Source organism: Budorcas taxicolor, chromosome 14, assembly GCF_023091745.1.
Source record: "Budorcas taxicolor isolate Tak-1 chromosome 14, Takin1.1, whole genome shotgun sequence".
Lineage (NCBI taxonomy): Eukaryota > Metazoa > Chordata > Mammalia > Artiodactyla > Bovidae > Budorcas > Budorcas taxicolor.
This window is the reverse complement of record NC_068923.1, coordinates 75,598,041-75,617,022: the sequence shown is the minus strand read 5'-3', so window position 1 is coordinate 75,617,022 and position 18,982 is coordinate 75,598,041. Positions and strand designations below refer to the sequence as shown.

Below are 18,982 nucleotides of genomic sequence, written 5' to 3'. Positions count from 1 at the left end.
ATGAAACAGAGAGGAAAAAAGAATTAAAAGAAATGAGGACAACCTCAGAGACCTCTGGGACAATGTTAAATGCCCAAACATTCAAATCATAGGAGTCCCAGAAGAAGACAAAAAGAAAGGCCATGAGAAAATACTTGAGGAAATAATAGTTGAAAACTTCCCTAAAATGGGGAAGGAAATAGTCATCCAAGCCCAAGAAACCCAGAGAGTTCCAAACAGGATATACCCAAGGTGAAACACCCCAAGACACATATTAATCAAATTAACAAAAATCAAACACGAAGAACAAATATTAAAAGCAGCAAGGGAAAAACAAAAAATAACACACAAGGGGATTCCCATAAGGGTAACAGCAGATCTTTCAATAGGAACTCTTCAGGCCAGGAGGGAATGGCAGGACATACTTAAAGTGATGAAAGAAAATAACCTACAGCCCAGATTACTGTACCCAGCAAGGATCTCATTCAAATATGAAGGAGAAATCAAAAGCTTTACAGACAAGCAAAAGCTGAGAGAATTCAGCACCAGCAAACCAGCTCTCCAACATATGCTAAAGGATCTTCTCTAGACAGGAAACATAAAAAGGGTGTATAAACTCGAACCCAAAACAATAAAGTAAATGGCAATGGGATCATACTTATCAATAATTACCTCAAATGTAAATGGGTTGAATGCCCCAACCAAAAGAAAAAGACTGGCTGAATGGATACGTAAACAAGACCCTTATATATGTTGTCTTCATGAGACCCACCTCGAAACTAGGGACACATACAGACTGAAAGTGAAGGGCTGGAAAAAGATATTCCACATAAATAGAGACTAAAAGAAAGCAGGAGTAGCAATACTCATATCAGATAAAATAGACTTTAAAACAAAGGCTGTGAAAAGAGATAAAGAAGGCCACTATGTAATGATCAAAGGATCAATCCAAGAAGAAGATATAACAATTATAAATATATATGCACCCAATATAGGAGCACCGCAATATGTAAGACAAATGCTAACAAGTATGAAAGGGGAAATTAACAATAACACAATAATAATGGGAGACTTTAATAACCCACTCACACCTATGGATAGATCAACTAAACGGAAAACTAACAAGGAAAGACAAACTTTAAATGACACAATAGACCAGTTAGACCTAATTGATATCTAGAGGACATTTCACCCCCAAAACAATGAATTTCACCTTTTTCTCAAGCGCACACGGAACCTTCTCCAGGATAGATCACATCCTGGGCCATAAATCTAGCCTTGGTAAATTCAAAAAAATTGAAATCATTCCAAGCATCTTTTCTGACCACATGCAGTAAGATTAGATGTCAATTACAGGAGAAAAACTATTAAAAATTCCAACATATGGAGGCTGAACAACATGCTGCTGAATAACCAACAAATCACAGAAGAAATCAAAAAAGAAATCAAAATATGCATAGAAACAAATGAAAATGAAAACACAACAACCCAAAACCTATGGGACACTGTAAAAGCAGTGCTAAGGGGAAGGTTCATAGCAATACAGGCCTACCTCAAGAAACAAGAAAAAAGTCAAATAAATAACCTAACTTAACACCTAAAGCAACTAGAAAAGGAAGAAATGAAGAACCCCAGGGTTAGTAGAAGGAAAGAAATCTTAAAAATTAGGGCAGAAATAAATGCAAAAGAAACAAAAGAGACCATAGCAAAAATCAACAAAGCAAAAAGCTGGTTCTTTGAAAGGATAAATAAAATTGACAAACCATTAGCCAGACTCATCAAGAAACAAAGGGAGAAAAATCAAATCAATAAAATTAGAAATGAAAATGGAGAGATCACAACAGACAACACAGAAATACAAAGGATCATAAGAGACTACTATCAGCAATTATATGCCAATAAAATGGACAACTTGGAAGAAATGGACAAATTCTTAGAAAAGTACAACTTTCCAAAACTGAACCAGGAAGAAATAGAAAATCTTAACAGACCCATCACAAGCACGGAAATTGAAACTGTAATCAGAAATCTTCCAGCAAACAAAAGCCCAGGACCAGATGGCTTTACAGCTGAATTCTACCAAAAATTTAGAGAAGAGCGAACACCTATCCTACTCAAACTCTTCCAGAAAATGCAGAGGAAGGTAAACTTCCAAACTCATTCTATGAGGCCACCATCACCCTAATTCCAAAACCTGACAAAGATGACACAAAAAAAGAAAACTACAGGCCAATATCACTGATGAACATAGATGCAAAAATCTTTAACAAAATTCTAGCAAACAGAATCCAACAAGAGATTAAAAAGATCATATATCATGACCAAGTGGGCTTTATCCCAGGGATGCAAGGATTCTTCAATATCTGCAAATCAATCAATGTAATACACCACATTAACAAATTGAAAAATAAAAGCCATATGATTATCTCAATAGATGCAGAGAAAGCCTTTGACAAAACTTAACATCCATTTATGATAAAAACCCTCCAGAATGCAAGAATAGAAGAAACATACCTCAACATAACAAAAGCTATATATGACAAACCCACAGCAAACATTATCCTCAATGGTGAAAAACTGAAAGCATTTCCCCTAAAGTTAGGAACAAGACAAGGGTGCCCACTCTCACCATTACTATTCAACATAATTTTGGAAGTTTTGGCCATAGCAATTAGAGCAGAAAAAGAAATAAAAGGAATCCAGGTTGGAAAAGAAGAAGTAAAACTTTCCCTGTTTGCAGATGACATGATCCTCTACATAGAAAATCCTAAAGACTCCACCAGAAAATTATTAGAGCTAATCAATGAATATAGTAAAATTGCAGCATATAAAATCAACACACAGAAATCCCTTGCATTCTTATACACTAATAATGAGCAAACAGAAAGAGAAATTAAGGAAACAATTCCATTTACCATTGCAACGAAAAGAATAAAATACTTAGGAATATATCTACCTAAAGAAACAAACAGAGAAGGAAATGGCAACCCACTCCAGTGTTCTTGCCTGGAGAATCCCAGGGATGGGGGAGCCTGGTGGCCTGCTGTCTATGGGGTCACACAGAGTCAGACATGACTGAAGTGACTTAGCACCAGCAGCAAAGAAACAAAAGACCTACATATAGAAAACTATAAAACACTGGTGAAAGAAATCAAAGAGGACACAAATAGATGGAGAAATATACCGTGTTCACGGATCAGAAGAATCAATATAGTGAAAATGAGTATACTACCCAAAGCAATCTGTAGATTCAATGCAATCCCTATCAAGCTACCAGTGGTATTTTTCACAGAGCTAGAACAGATAATTTCACAATTTGTACGGAAATACAAAAAACCTCAAATAGCCAAAGCAATCTTGAGAAAGAAGAATGGAACTGGAGGAATCAACTTGCCTGACTTCAGGCTCTACTACAAAGCCACAGTCATCAAGACAGTATGGTACTGGCACAAAGACAGAAATATAGATCAACAGAACAAAATAGAAAGCCCAGAGATAATCCACACACCTATGGTCACCTTATCTTTGACAAAGGAGACAAGAAAATACAATGGAAAAAAGACAATCTCTTTAACAAGTGGTGCTGGGAAAACTGGTCAATGACTTGTGAAAAAATGAAACTAGAACACTTTCTAACACATTACACAAAAATAAACTCAAAATGGATTAAAGATCTAAACGTAAGGCCAGAAACTATAAAACTCTTAGAAGAAAACATAGGCAAAACACTCTTGGACATAAACCACAGCAGGATCTTCTATGACCCACCTCCCAGAATATTGGAAATAAAAGCAAAAATAAACAAATGGGACCTAATTAAAATTAAAAGCTTTTGCACAACAAAGGAAACTATAAGCAAGGTGAAAAGACAGCCTTCAGAATGGGAGAAAATAATAGCAAATTAAGCAACTGACAACGAACTAATCTCAAAAATATACAAGCAACTCCTGCAGCTCAATTCCAGAAAAATAAATGACCCAATGAAAAAATAGGCCAAAGAACAAAACAGACATTTCTCCGAAGAAGACATACAGATGGCTGACAAACACATGAAAAGATGCTCAACATCACTCATTATCAGAGAAATGCAAATCAAGACCACAATGAGGTACCATTTCATGCCAGTCAGAATGGCTGCTATCCAAAAGTCTACAAGCAATAAATGCTGGAGGGGGTGTGGAGAAAAAGGAACACTTTTACGCTGTTGGTGGGAATGCAAACTAGTATAGCCACTATGGAGAACAGTGTGGAGATTCCTTAAAAAACTGGAAATAGAACTGCCATATGACCCAGCAATCCCACTGCTGGGCATACACACCGAGGAAACCAGAACTGAAAGAGACACATGTACCCCAATGTTCATTGCAGCATTGTTTATAATAGCTGGGACATGGAAACAACCTAGATGTCCATCAGCAGATGAACGGATAAGAAAGCTGTGGTACATATACACAATGGACTATTACTCACACATTAAAAACAATACATTTGAATCAGTTCTAATGAGGTGGATGAAACTGGAGCCTATTATACAGAGTGAAGTAAGCCAGAAAGAAAAACACCAATACAGTATACTAATGCATATATATGGAATTTAGAAAGATGGTAACGATAACCCTGTATGCGAGACAGCAAAAGAGACACAGATGTATAGAACAGTCTTTTGGACTCTGTGGGAGAGGGCAAGGGTTGAATGGTTTGGGAGAATGGCATTGAAACATACATATTATCATATGTGAAACGGATCGCCAGTCCAGGTTCGATGCATGATACAGGGTGCTCGGGACTGGTGCACTGGGATTACCCAGAGGGATGAGATAGAGAGGGAGGTGGGAGGGGGGTTCAGGATGGGGAACACATGTACACCCATGGTGGATTCATGTCAATGTATGGCAAAACCAACACAATATTGTAAAGTAATTAGGCTCCAAAAAATTAATTTATTTATTAATTGTTAAAAAAAAAAATCCTCCTTGCAATGTAGGGGACACAATTTCTATCCCTGGCCTGGGAAGATTCCACATGCCACATGGCAACTAAGCCCATGTATCATAACCGCTGTGCCGGTGCTCTAGAGATCGTGCTCCACAACAAGAGAAGCCACTGCAATGAGAAGCCCATGCACTGCAACCAAAGAGTAATCCCTACTTGCCGCAATTAGAGAAAGCCGCAGCACTGCGCCCAACACCCAGTGCAGCCATAAACATGTAAATAAATAAAAAATTTTTAAAAGAGAGACAGACTTGGATGCTTGAGGAGGGCCAATAGCAGACATACTGATTCTCCACACCATCACATTAAGAGGAACGGTCCTTATGTTGGATCATACACATGCTTCACAGACTTTAGGGGCAAAAATACACATTTCTCTATTATTCTTTAGCTTGATATCACAATGATCCAAGGAATTAATGCAATGGCTACTACCATGTTTAGGGTTGTGATCCATAAGTACTTCAGAGTATCTCAAGCAGCCTGATTACTGCCAACTTAAATGCATAATTCTTTCCTGGCCTTCAGGAGAAATGTGTTGACATTGAGGCTTAGTTATCAATGTTATGAGAAAAAAAAAAACAATAGATATTGACTAGCTTGACTTCAAATATTTTATTACTGTCCTATAGCTTTCATTAAAAGAACTGGCTTTATTCAATTTGGAATACAATTGGAAGTGAAAGGCTTTTCACTTTCACTTTCTCATTATATCCAGATGAGCTATGTTACTCATCTATTAATTAAACTATAGAGAGTTAATGGAGGATGAAGGAAATGGGATGAAAAAGAGCTAAATACATATAAGTTTCATTTATATTGACTTATCTCCTTCCCTGAAATATCAGCAAAATACAAACTAAGGTTCTGTTCTGGCCCATGTTCACTTTAATGTATTTACCATTTGTTTTTCATACAGAACTATTTGGTCAAGTAAGTATTCATGCCTTCTTCGCAAATAGTCACAAAAAGTATTACCAGGGCTTAAGCCAAATTACCTTGTCTACAAACCTTGGCTGGCTCACATCTGGAGCAATTAACATATTTTGAAAATTGTCCAAGAAATTCGTAAATCAATAGATTTCCCTTCCTGAAAAGCCAATTTCCTAAACAGTCAATGAGATGGCTTTTGAGACCCACACCAACTAAATAGGAAAGTAATAGTGTTCCTATCTTAACAGGAAACTCATGATTGCAGGTGCTGCTGCCCTCATTATACCATAATAGGATTTCAAAAGAATCTTTTCTGAATTAAAAAATATTCCATCTATTTGCTGTGCAATACCCTCTTCAATCTTTCATACTAAATGATAGATATGGAAAGTAAGGAGGGGCACATATTGTCCTTTTCTCCAGGAAGCAAGTCAGGTTTTTTATTTCATTATCCCTTCTCCTACTTGTTTGTTTTTTTTTTAATTAAGTAAATTTCTATTTAATCAGAGTCACTACAGAAAAGAATTTTTTTAAAAGTAAAATGGTAAAATAGTTTTCGGTAACAGAAATTTATCTAGAGTTAAAAATGGAAACACATCTTCATGACAAAGCTTTAATGGCAGATATAAGCTAGCATTTTCTATTTACCAAATACCAAAAACATTTAACACACAACAACTTAACCAGGATGCAACATCTTTGCATTCTGAATCATGATTTACACAGTTCAAAACCCAGGCATTTGAAAGGTTAAAAGAGTAACTCACAATATGCAGTCACGCAGCGTCCCGGGTCTCAGAGCCTTCCAAAGCTGTAAGGACAGATTTGCTCGCCGGCAGTTCTCTGGCCCTGCAACTGAGATCACTCATAATTAATGAATAATTTACTTGAATACTTGACAGCTCAGTAAGCCGTTTGTGTAAGGCTGTTACTTTTACTTCTTCTGTAGTTGCCTTTGCAAACAGGAAACAGGAAACACACCTACAAGAACACTGACAGACCTCAGCCTAATTGGTCTTTTCTCAAAGTACTCAGTGGAGAGTCTTGTACCACAGACATGATATGTCCCTAAAAGAGCAATACTCAAATCCTTCTATTGCAGAGTTTAAAATCTTTTAGACAGGTGCCATGCAGCCAATTTATTACAAGCATTTTAGTAATATTCAGGCCTTATGATCTTAATCCTGGAAGGACTATAAATTTCAATATATATATAATATTTATAAATATATACATATCAACACATATATGTTTATATATAAGTACAAATATCTAATACATTAAGCAATATATTATTTAAATATAGATTATTTAAAACAATAAGCAGCATATTAAAGTAATATATATAATTTTCCTGGAATATATGTGGAAACTATCATTTAGGAATCTTTTGTCTATACGTAACAGAAAACCCAGCTCAAAATCCCTTCAACAAATAAATAACAAAACAAGAAAATATTTTGGTTTATTGAGTTGGGAAGAGAAACCTGGATATAGGGCTGGTTTTAGGAAAAGAGTTTCACTATGTATATCTCTTGATTCTCTGCAAGTCTCTTAGCATGGTATTTTCTGTAGAGTGACTTCACCTTCTCGCTGCCTTTCCTCTTGGTGCAGACAAATAACTTCAGTGGTTCAAGATCACACATCCATCTTCCAAGAGGGCAGTGTTAGCGTGCTGCCAGTCTCAAGCTCTGAAGTCATTCTGACTGCCCATCACTGAATCAGTCACTGTACTTTGCTGAATGGCTTTAATCAAGCCTTATCCTTGTGAGAGGTTACAGCCTATCTCTCTCTCTCTCTCTCTCTCAGTCACTCAGTCATGTCTGACTCTTTTTGACCCCATGGACTGTAGCCCCGCCAGACTCTTCTGTCCATGGAATTTTTCAAGCAAGCATACTGGAATGGGTAGCCATCCTACTCCAGGGAATCTTCCCCTGAGTCTCTTGAGTCTCCTGCATTAGCAGGCAGGTTCTGTACCACTGGTTCCACATGGGAAACCCAGACATAAGGGTAGGAATTTCTAAAGAAAAATCACATGGAAGGGCATTCAGGTTACTAAGAGGAAGGGGCAAGGGGGAAAGGAATATTGGAGGAAATCAACAAATGTCCGCCATGACAATGTTTGGCAATAATCCGAAGATTGGTATTTGAGGATGTGTATCTATGAAAATACTGGATCTTGGGTTATCTAAAGATGTCTGAAAGAGAATGAGCTGAGGTTCAAGACATATTGATTACCCAAATCTTTGCATCTAGTAAGATTTTCTATTAACATTATGTTTTTATGTCTCCTAAGAAAATAGTTTCAGAATTTCTCCACTTTGTTTATGAAACACATAAATAGTGTATAAAGTGTGCTTGCACACGATCTTCCACCTTGTTATTCAAACAACCCTGCTAGGTAGATAGATAACCCTGGCGGGAGCTTAGAGAGCTGGGTAGATATTGCGCTTAACTCTCCAACACTCAGTCTACTCTTTGTTCTAACTGGACCTTGATTTTACTCAGGGCAGCAATTTGCCCTGTTTAAACCATAGCTAAGGATGGGCAGGTGAAACACTTTGGGCCCTGGACATGTAAGCTGAAAGTACTAGGTAGAGCTTCTGGAACAGCTCTATTAAAGGGCTCTGGTGTTTGCTTTCTGCCCTTCCCCTTCCAATGCCTGAAACACCAATAAAATGCCAGAGGTGGAGCCATATCTTGCAATCACGGAGTGGCAAGTGTACCACATGCTGGGACGACCAAATTGAAGGAGAAGCCACTATACCGGGCCTTGTCTGCCTCCTCCTGGGCTATTAGATGAGAAAAACCTCTATACTGTTAAGCCACCATAGAAGGGATCTTGTCCCGTGCAGCTAAACATACACCTATACAAAGAAGCTTAACAATCTGGTTATGACAGATCAAGGCTTAACCCCAGGTTTCTCGACTCTCTGTGTTGCCTCTCCATAAGCAGAATCCATACTCTGAATACCATACAAACAGGCATTTTAAATTTATGCTTTCTTTTTAACAAAGAGCTTGTTTAAATGATCTGAGTCATAGCTATGATGCCAAGAGGGGATTCTCTCACCACTCTTCTGGTTTTGGTTTCTTTAACTTTCTAACATGTAACACTCAAGCACTTGCAAAATTTCTAAGACAAGAATGCCTTAGCCGCAGAAAAACAAACCTAGGGTCATTTGACCAAAATTTCTTTCAAGACTACCTAAGGGAGAATTGACCATCTCCCCAGATTTAGCCAGGGATGAGTTTTCTCCCTAGACTTTCTCACTGACTTAGTTATTAAAAAACAACAGAAGACTTCTGGTGTCTGGCTCCATGTATAAGGAGCTTGGAAGTCACCACTCTCTCTTAACAACAAATAGAAATCAACAACTCTTCTTGGATTCACAAACCGCTGCACCCAAGATTGGAGAGACCAGCAGGGGAATACAGGAGTCTCAGAGACTTGCCAGCAGAAACCACCGCATGAAGCCCTGTACCAGGGCAAGAAAACCTGAACTGTGGTTGACTAATAGCTGGGGTCTCTGTGAGGACAACTCTGAGAGTTCAACACTGCAGGGGGACACAGTCATGATGGAGGGCAGTCCTTACACTACTGTGAGATTTACTTCAAGAAGCTCTACCAGATTCCCACAGTAAATACCAAAGGAAAGTCAGTTCAGGTTTCTGGAACAGAGTGGGTAAAAGAGCATTTTGAAATATGCCGGAGCACTCTGTTCTTGCCCTCAGGGGAAACTAGTTACCAGAGACTGACCTGCAAGTGCATCCTCAGAACCCAACTGACCTGGAGAAGTGTAGGGCCCTAAGTGGGAAACCTTAAAAAAGATGGGTTAGTTTTGCGGTCAGAAACTAAGATGGCGCCTGGCAGAAGAGATAGGGGCGTGGTCTATGTTAAAGTTTTTGATTGGCTTTCTTGATTTCCATGCACATGGACACTGTGTGATCACCATAGACTCCTGTTATAATGAAGGCATTTGACGATTTGACCTTCAACGAGATTGGTGCAACTATGGCATATTACAATCTGACCTTTAACGTGATTGGTGCAACTATGGCATATTACGATTTGACCTTTAACGTGATTGGTGCAACTATGGAAAGTCCCTCGCAAAACCCCCTGCTTGCCTATATAAACCAAGAGTTTGTGGCAATAAAGCGGAACTGCTCAGATGGAACCCCTGTCACGTCTGATTGTCTCTCCCTCGACGAGGGGCTGGGTTGGCCGACAGCAGGCTCACCTCTCCTCAGGACCCCTCGGCTTTGCTGAGGGAAGTTCCACTGCCTCTCTCTTTCTGTGGAGCGCCCCCCGCAGAGAAGAGCAATACTCAGCTCAGACTCCTCCAGGTATCCACTATGGGAGAAGGGCAATACTCAGCTTCAGACTCCTCCAGGCATCCACTATGGGAGAAAGGACTACTCGACTGCAACCCACTCTAGCCATCCTGTACCACCTACGTGAGGAGAAAGAGCTGAGAAACACTCATGAAGATCGCAGCCTAGAGGCACAGGCTCACCAAAATACTGAGTGAGACCTGATCACAGGATACATAGAATATTTCTTTTCCCTGAAAACTCATGACCACATTACTGAGAATCTATTTACAGCAGTTTCTTTTACTCACTACAACATGTCTGGCTATCAAGAAAAAATTACAAGGCTTGCCAAAAGAAAAAGAAAAAAAAAAAGCCCACAGTTTTTAGAGACAGAGAATCAGAACCAGCATGGCTAGGAAGCTGGAACTAAAAGATAACAGAGCTCTCACGAAGGTTGGAGTCATTTACCGAGCAGAAAGTCAAGGAGGAGCCACACCTAAAGATCAATTCCAGAGGGATTAAGGATTTAGCTGTGAAAAGCAAAATGTTAAAACTTTTGTAGAAGAAAATATAGGAGAACATCCTTCTGACCTCCCAAAGGGGAAAGAGTTCTTAAGGCACAAAAGAGCTAATCACCAAAGGATAGACTGATAAATTTGCCTGCTCTACTATCAAGATTTTGTTTTTCTAAAGGTACAATAAAGAAAGCAGAAGACATGCCAATAAATGAGACAAGTCTGTAACATATGAAATCAACAAAAGACCAGTATTCAGATTATATAAAGACATGTTACAAATCAGTAAGAAAAAGCCAATACAATAGGAAAATGATCAACAGATCTGACATACCATCCCAGAAGAGAATAATATGAATGGTGAATGAATGGTTTTCTTTCTTCCTTTCTGATCAGACTTTTATTTTCTCTTCTTACTTTATTGCATTATTTAGAACTTCTAGTACTATGTTGAATAGGAGTTGTGAAAGAGGGCATTCTTACCTTGCTCTTAATCTTCGAGGAAAGGATTTAGTCTTCCACTGTTAAGTATGCTATTAGCTGCAAGTGTTTCATAGATTTTTTAAAAAATCAATTTTAGAAAGTTTCCTTCTATTCCAATTTTTCTGAAAGCTTTTATTTTATCATGAATGGGTGCTGAATATTGTCAAATGATTTTTCTGCTTCAATTAGTGTAATTTTGATACTTTTTCTTTAGACTGTTTATATGGTAGATTACACTGACTGCTTTTCATACTGAGTGATCTTTGCATTGCTAGAATAAACATCACTTGAACAAAATACAGGATTACTTTTATATACTGCTGAATGCTATTTGCCAATATTTTGTTGAGGGATTTTGCATCCATCCTCATGAGTCATTAGTCTCTACTTGTCTTGTTGTACTGTCTTTTTCAAGTTTAGTTATTAGAATTGCTTCTTATAATGAATTGAGAAGTGTTCCCTTCTCTGACATTTACTGGAAGAGATTTATAGAATTAATGTTTGTGAACCATGAACTTCCAGATGTTCAAGTTGGTTTTAGAAAAGGCCAGAGGAACCAGAGATCAAATTGCCAACATCCTCTGGGTCATCGAAAAAGCAAGAGAATTCCAGAAAAACATCTATTTCTGCTTTATTGACTATGCCAAAGCCTTTGACTGTGTGGATCACAATAAACTGTGGAAAATTCTGAAAGAGATGGGAATACCAGACCCCCTGACCTGCCTCCTGAGAAATCTGTATGCAGGTTAGGAAGCAACAGTTAGAACTGGACATGGAACAACAGACTGGTTCCAAATAGGAAAAGGAGTATGTCAAGGCTGTATATTGTCACCCTGCTTGTTTAACTTCTATGCAGAGTACATAATGAGAAATGCTGGACTGGAAGAAACACAAGCTGGAATCAAGATTGCCAGGAGAAATATCAATAACCTCAGATATGCAGAGGACACCACCCTTATGGCAGAAAGTGAAGAGGAACTAAAAAGCCTCTTGGTGAAAGTGAAAGAGGAGAGTGAGAAAGTTGGCTTAAAACTCAACATTCAGAAAACTAAGATCATGGCATCCGGTCCCATCACTTCACGGCAAATAGATGAGGAAACAGTGGAAACAGTGGCTGACTTTATTTTTCTGGGCTCCAAAATCACCACAGATGGTGATTGCAGCCATGAAATTAAAAGACTCTTACTCCTTGGAAGGAACGTTATGACCAACCTAGACAGCATATTAAAAAGCAGAGACATTACTTTGCCAACAAGGTCCATCTAGTCAAGGCTATGGTTTTTCCAGTGGTCATGTATGGATGTGAGAGTTGGACTATAAAGAAAGCTGAGTGCTGAATAATTGATGCTTTTGAACTGTGGTGTTGGAGAAGACTCTTGAGAGTCCCTTGGACTGCAAGGAGATCCAACCAGTCCATCCTGGGGGAGATCAGTCCTGAGTGTTCGTTGGAAGGACTGATATTGAAGCTGAAACTCCAATACTTTGGCCTCCTAATGCGAAGAGCTAATTCATTGGAAAAGACCCTGATGCTGGGAAATTTTGAGGGCAGGAGGAGAAGGGGACGACAGAGGATGAGACAGTTGGATGGCAACACTAACTCAATGGACATGGGTTTGGGTGGACTCCAGGAGTTGGTGATGGACAGGGAGCCCTTGCTTGCTGCGGTTCATGGGGTTGCAAAGAGTTGGACACGACTGAGAGACTGAACTGAACTGAACTGAACTTCTTTAAATATTTGGTAGACTTTTCCAGTGAAATCTTCTGGAGCTTTCTGTTTGGCACGTTTCTAAACTAATTCAATTTCCTTAGTTGTAAGGCCATTTAAATTATCTATCTTCTTAACAACTTGTGATTGTGCTTTTCAGGAAGTTGGTCTGTTTTACCTAAGTTGTGAAACTTGTATGTGTAGACTTATTTGTCTGAAATATTCTTTTACTATTCTTTTGATGTCAGGAGGTCTATGGTGATATCTCCTTTTTGATACCAGATATTGGTAATTTGGGGCTTTATAGATGGCACAGTGGTAAAGAATCTGGCTGCCAATGCAGCAGACACCGGAGACTCAAAGGATTCTATCCGTGGGTTGGGAAGATTCCTTGGAGGAGGATATGGCAACCCACTCCAGTATTCTTGCCTGGAGAATTCCATGGACAGCAGAGCCTCGCAGGCTGCAATGGGGTTGCTAACAGTTGGACACGACTGGGCATGCAAGCATGCATACTGTTAATGTGTCTTCTCTTTCTTTGATAGTGTTGCGAAAGATTGATCAGTTTTGTCACCATTTTCAAATAAGCAGTTTTTTGCTTGATATATTTTCCTTATTATTTTTCTCTTTTCAGTTTCATTGATTTCTGGTCTTATCTTTATTATGTTCTTCTTTATGCTTGTTTTAGGTTCATTTTGTTCTCTTTTTCCCTGTAGTTTCTTTAAAAAAATTCATTTCTAGAAATGGTAGCTTATAGTATTGATTTGAGACTTCCCTCTTTTTAAAGTAAATATTTAGTGCTATAGATTTCCTTTCAGATCTGCTTTAGCTGAGTCTCACAAATTTTGATATATTGTATTTTCATTCACTTCAATGTATTTGCTTTTAAATTTCTTTGTGACTTCCTCTTTGACCCACAGATCACTTGGAAATTTGTTGGGTTTTTTTCCCAAATGTTTAGAGAATTTCCTGTCATCTCTCTGTTACTGATTTCCATTTTGATTCCACTGTATTTAGAGAATAATACACTCTTTATGATCTTAGTTTTTAAAAATTTGTTGAAGCTCATTTTTATGGTTTGTGGTATATCTTGGCATGTATTTTGTGGCTTGAAAAGAACATATTTTCTGCTGTTGTTGGTTAGATTCTACAAATGTAAATTAGACCTAGTTGATTGGTAGTGTGGTGTTCATCTCCATGACTTCTAGTTTTCTATTTGTTCTATTAATTGCTGAGAGAGGTATATTGAGGCTTCCAATTCTAATTGTGGATCTGTCTATTCTAGCAGCTTTTGCAATTTTGTTTTACATATTTTGTTCTGTTGTTTGGTACACATTTAGGATTTGCATGCCAAATGTGTATCTTTGCTGTCTTTTTTGACTCTTTTGTCATTATGTAATGTCTCTCTCTGTTCTTGGTCATTTTCTTTGCTTTGAAATCTTCTTTATCTGATATTAGTATAATCATTCCTTCTTTCTTTTGATTAATGTTTGCAGGGTATATCCATCTTTCTACTTTCACCCTCTATATTATTGTATTTGAAGGTAGTTTCTTGTAGATATCATACAGTTGAGTCATTTTTTTAGTCAACTGTGTTAATCTCCATCTAATAAATCATTTATTTAGACTATATTTAATGATATTCTTGAGCTAAAGTATGTCATTATATTATTTGTTTTCTGTATGTTCTCTATTTTCTTTTTCTTTATTTTCATTTTCCAATATTATTGTGGATACTTGAACTTTTTCCAGAGTTCCATCCACAGTGTTTCTTTCATTATAACTCTCTGTATAGCTTATTTAATAGCTGCTCTCCAAAAGATTTGGGGACACGGTGGGGGAAGAAGAGGGTGGGACGAATTGAGAAAGTAGCATGGAAACATATACATTATCACATGGTAACTAGTGGCAACTTGCTGTATAACACAGGGAGTTTAACCTGGTGCTCTGTGACAACCTAGAGGGGTGAGAGAGAGGTTCAAGAGGGAAGGGAGATATGTATACTTCTGGCTGATTCATGCTGTACAGCAGAAGCCAACACAGCATTGTAAAACAATTATCCACCAATTAAGAATAAATTTTTTAAAAAAAAGAAAAGATAAATGGGTATATAACAAGGAAATTAAGATACCAGCATAAAAGTAAGAGGAAAAAGCCTTTTCACATTTCCCTTTCTACTGCTTTCCCAGTTCCATTTTCACTCCAGTCTAACAAATGCATTTTAAATAAAATTCACACACACACAAATTGCTCTCCATATTACATTAAATATACATAACTGAACAATGCATTGTTGTTGATGTTATATCAGTCAAAGTAAACCCCTTACCTCCCTTTACATCCCTTTACTCTCCCTCTTTCTAAATTAATTTTTTAAAAATCTCCTTGCATTGAAAATCATATCAGTCAGTGTTATAAATTTTGCTTCAATCATCGAACCTAATTTTAAAAACTTAAGGAAAGTTTATAATACTTACTACTATTTTAATACTTTATATTATTTTTTCTTCCTTCTTATTATTCCAAGAGACCTTCTTTTATCATTTCCTCTTTGTTTGGAGAATTTTCTTTAGCTATTTTTTAAAGATAAGCCTGTTGGTGACAAATTTCTATACTTTTCTTCAACTAACACTGTTTTAATTTCCTCTTCATTTCTGAAGGATATTTTTACTGGATATAGAATTCTGGATTGACAGTTCTCTTTCAGCATTTGAAAACTATTCTGCCACTTCCTTCTGGCCTTCATGATTTCTAATGACAAATCCACTGTCACTCTGATTGTTTTCCCCCCACAGATAAGATTCCAATTCTCTCTCGCTATTTTCAAGATCTTTTCCTTGACTTTATTTTTCAGAAGTTTGGCTATAATATCTTAGTGTTGATTTCTTTGGGTTAATCTTAGTGGGATTTCACTCAACTTCTTGACACTACAGGTCTGTGTTTTCTTCCAAATTTGGCAAATTTTCAGCCTAAAAAACTACCTTTTTAACCTTGTTCTCCTTCTCTCCTTCCAGGATGCTGATGGTACATTTGCTAAACAATTTTCTGTTTGGTGGGGGAGGTGGTAATTTCAAACATTTTATCTGTAAATTCACTGATTCTTTCCTCTGTCCCCTCCAGTCTACTGTTGAGCCCATGAATTGAATTTTTTTTACTTCATTTATTACATTGTTCGGTTTCTAGGTAACTGGAAAATGATAATAAAATTTCAAAAAAAAACACAAAAAATCAAGCCAAAAAAAATTTTTTTTTGAAGTTGCTGAAGGAAACAGCTGTCTTCCACTTCCTAAGAAGTGAACACTTTGATCAGTAGGTAAGGGGTCTTGCATAGCCCTCTGTTAGAACATGCTCTGTGGTTTTCTCTCCAGAGCAATGTAGCTGTTCTGGGCATGACTACCTCCAGGAGACAAGACAGGCAGTTGAGGTAGGAACAAGCAGTATTTCAGCAGTGTTTACCAGTGCTATGAAGTTTTCTTCTGACATCTTCAGTCCAACCCCACCTCATGTCACTTCAGTCCTTCGGCTCCCTCAGACCCTACACTCTGCATGGATTTTTATATCTTTCTCTCCTCTGGCATACTTTTCCTCTGGCATCTGCTTGTTTACCTGGTCTCTTATCCACTTTTGCTTGCATTATGACATTTCATGCATGTGTGGGTTCCCTGACCCAGCTCCTTGACTGGTGCTCTTGACTTAGCTAAGCACCACCTACACATTTCAATGGGTTTACTTTAATCAGTACTTATGTTGCTCTCCAAAGCTAATGGAATCCCAATCTTTCTTTCTTCTCTTCAAGTTGGGGGTGAAGGAGGCTGATTTTAAAACCCCATAGTCTCCTCTCTCTAGGATTTAGTTCTGTGAGATCACCAGCTGCTCTTGATACATGCTCCTTCCATCCCAAGCCCCACAACTAGAGGCAGGAAGAGAAATGGTGGGAGGACAAATTAACACTGAAAAGCTTGATAAATACTAACAGCAAACACTAAAAATAACTAGGCAGAAGTAGTCTACTTTTAGGAATTTCATTTGTGCCTTTGTGTTGGGGGCGAGGAGGAGGGGGAGACACAGCACTGTGGAGAAGGGGGCTGGGGATGTTAATGCTCTGGAGGAGGAGGCACTAGGAGCTTCCTCAGGCAGACAGTACTACCCAACCCTCTCCCCAAAATAGCTCCTTCTCTCTCTCAGCTTTCTCGGGCTTCTGCAGCTCTGCAAATGGCTCCCTCCCTGTGCTGCAAACAGGCATCCCTGCTCTTGCCAGCAGAGAGGAAAAGCAGCTAAGAGATTGCAGGCTGCTTCGCTCCTTGGCCTCACCCTCTCCCAACTGCAGACTATCCGGGCCATCTTTTGACTTTGGCTCCTGGAGACTAGAGGGTGATTGGAATCAGAGTGAGTTGCCTACATATCAGCAAGTCCCCGGTATGCTAGGTGTGACATGGCAAAGTCATTAACTCCACATGACACAATATGCATGGTGGAGACAGAAAATCACAGACTAGGAATTTTACGTGTCCCCAGAAATGCTGCCTAGGACTGGCAGCCAATGTCACTTCTAAGATTGTGCTGTGGATGAATGACCCTGATCATTCATTCCATGGCTAAGATCTCATGATTTAACAAAATGGAGGAGAGCAAGTCTGTTCAGTTCTGTTTCTGTCATTTTTCCCTTCCCTAGTGAGAAATTCAATTATGTTATGAATCAATATGGATCACTAGAGCTGGAGGAAAATACAATGTGAGGGAAATCAATGGTTCCCACTTAGATGAATTACATGCAGTGTTGAGCTCTGCATCATATTTGTCCTGTGCAACCAGCAAAACAGGGAGTATCTCAAGCCTGAGTTTTTCCCCACTGCTCCCCTAACCCCTCCTTCATACCACACACTCTCAATAGCACAGTTGGACAGAAAAAACAAGAAATAAAAAGTGTTTGTTTCTCTTCCCTGCTCTCAAAGTTTCCACCCGTTTATCCAACAACCCCTCCTTCCGTCATGACTTGGATGGAGAAGGAGCCTCCTCCATGCAAAGGCTGATCTCTCTATTTATGTCCACATTCTCTCCCCACCTCCCAGCATCATCCACAGCTTGATCCATCCTTATCCCCTTCACTCCTCTTATATCTTCAAGATGCTACTTCCTTCATTTCCTTCTCTGAAGCTGAAAAAGCTTCAACCTCTCTAATCCGATAAATCTGTCTTCTAGTTTGTTACCCTTTACCAACCCATTTCTCTCCTCCTCTTCTTTATCATGCTTCCTAAAAGAAGGGTCTACACTGATTATTTCCAAATCCATTCCTTTATTTACTGCTTAACCCACAAAATCAGACCTTCATCTGCCTTCTTCAAAATGCCTAATGACTTCCAGGTTGCCAAATGCAATGACCTTGATCTTTCTGCTTATTTATCATGAATCCCACTCTGTGCTCTGATGCCATGATGGTACAGCATCCTAGCTTTCCTAGGACCCATCTGTCCATTCCTAAGCTCTTCCACTATCTCCTCTTCTGACCATCCATAAACACGGCAATTCCCATAGTCTAGGGTTTCCAGATTTAATAAATAAAAATATAGATTGCCCAGTTAAATATGAATTTCAGATCAGCAGTGAATAAATATGTCCTAAATATTTCATGGGATAGTCTTATACCAAAACATTATTCCTTTAACCAAGCATCCTGTATTTTACAGACAACTCCACAGTATTTATTTCTTTAATGCTCATCACAAATTTCCTCCCGCTTTCTATGTCCTTGTCCTCATGATTGTCTTATCTCAGATCATTTCTAAACCTTCATCTCTAGCACCAACCCCCTCCCCTGCTTCCTCTCTTTCTCTCTACATCTGATATGTTTCTCTGTTTTGCCTTTGATATTCTATAGCATTTTCAGTTCATTATACATAACACTGAACTTATTATTTTAGACCTCAAATCTACTTCTCCATCTGGCTTCTCTAACTCTAGTAATATCTTCTCCAGCCTTTGAATCACCTCAGCCTTAAATCTAGTAGCCTTCCTAGTCATCTGGATGAATCTTAGTCAATTTTATCCTCACCAGCTT

General features: G+C 38.4%; 1 protein-coding gene across 1 annotated transcript in view; it reads right to left on the bottom strand.

Moving 5' to 3' along the window:
* The window catches only part of NCALD (neurocalcin delta), a 477,985-nt gene that overhangs the window by 192,706 nt on the left and 266,297 nt on the right, over positions 1–18,982 (bottom strand). The window contains exon 3 of the mRNA XM_052651509.1: positions 6,672–6,759. The gene's annotated coding sequence lies outside the window, so the exon portion shown is untranslated. The remainder of the gene's footprint in view (positions 1–6,671; positions 6,760–18,982) is intronic.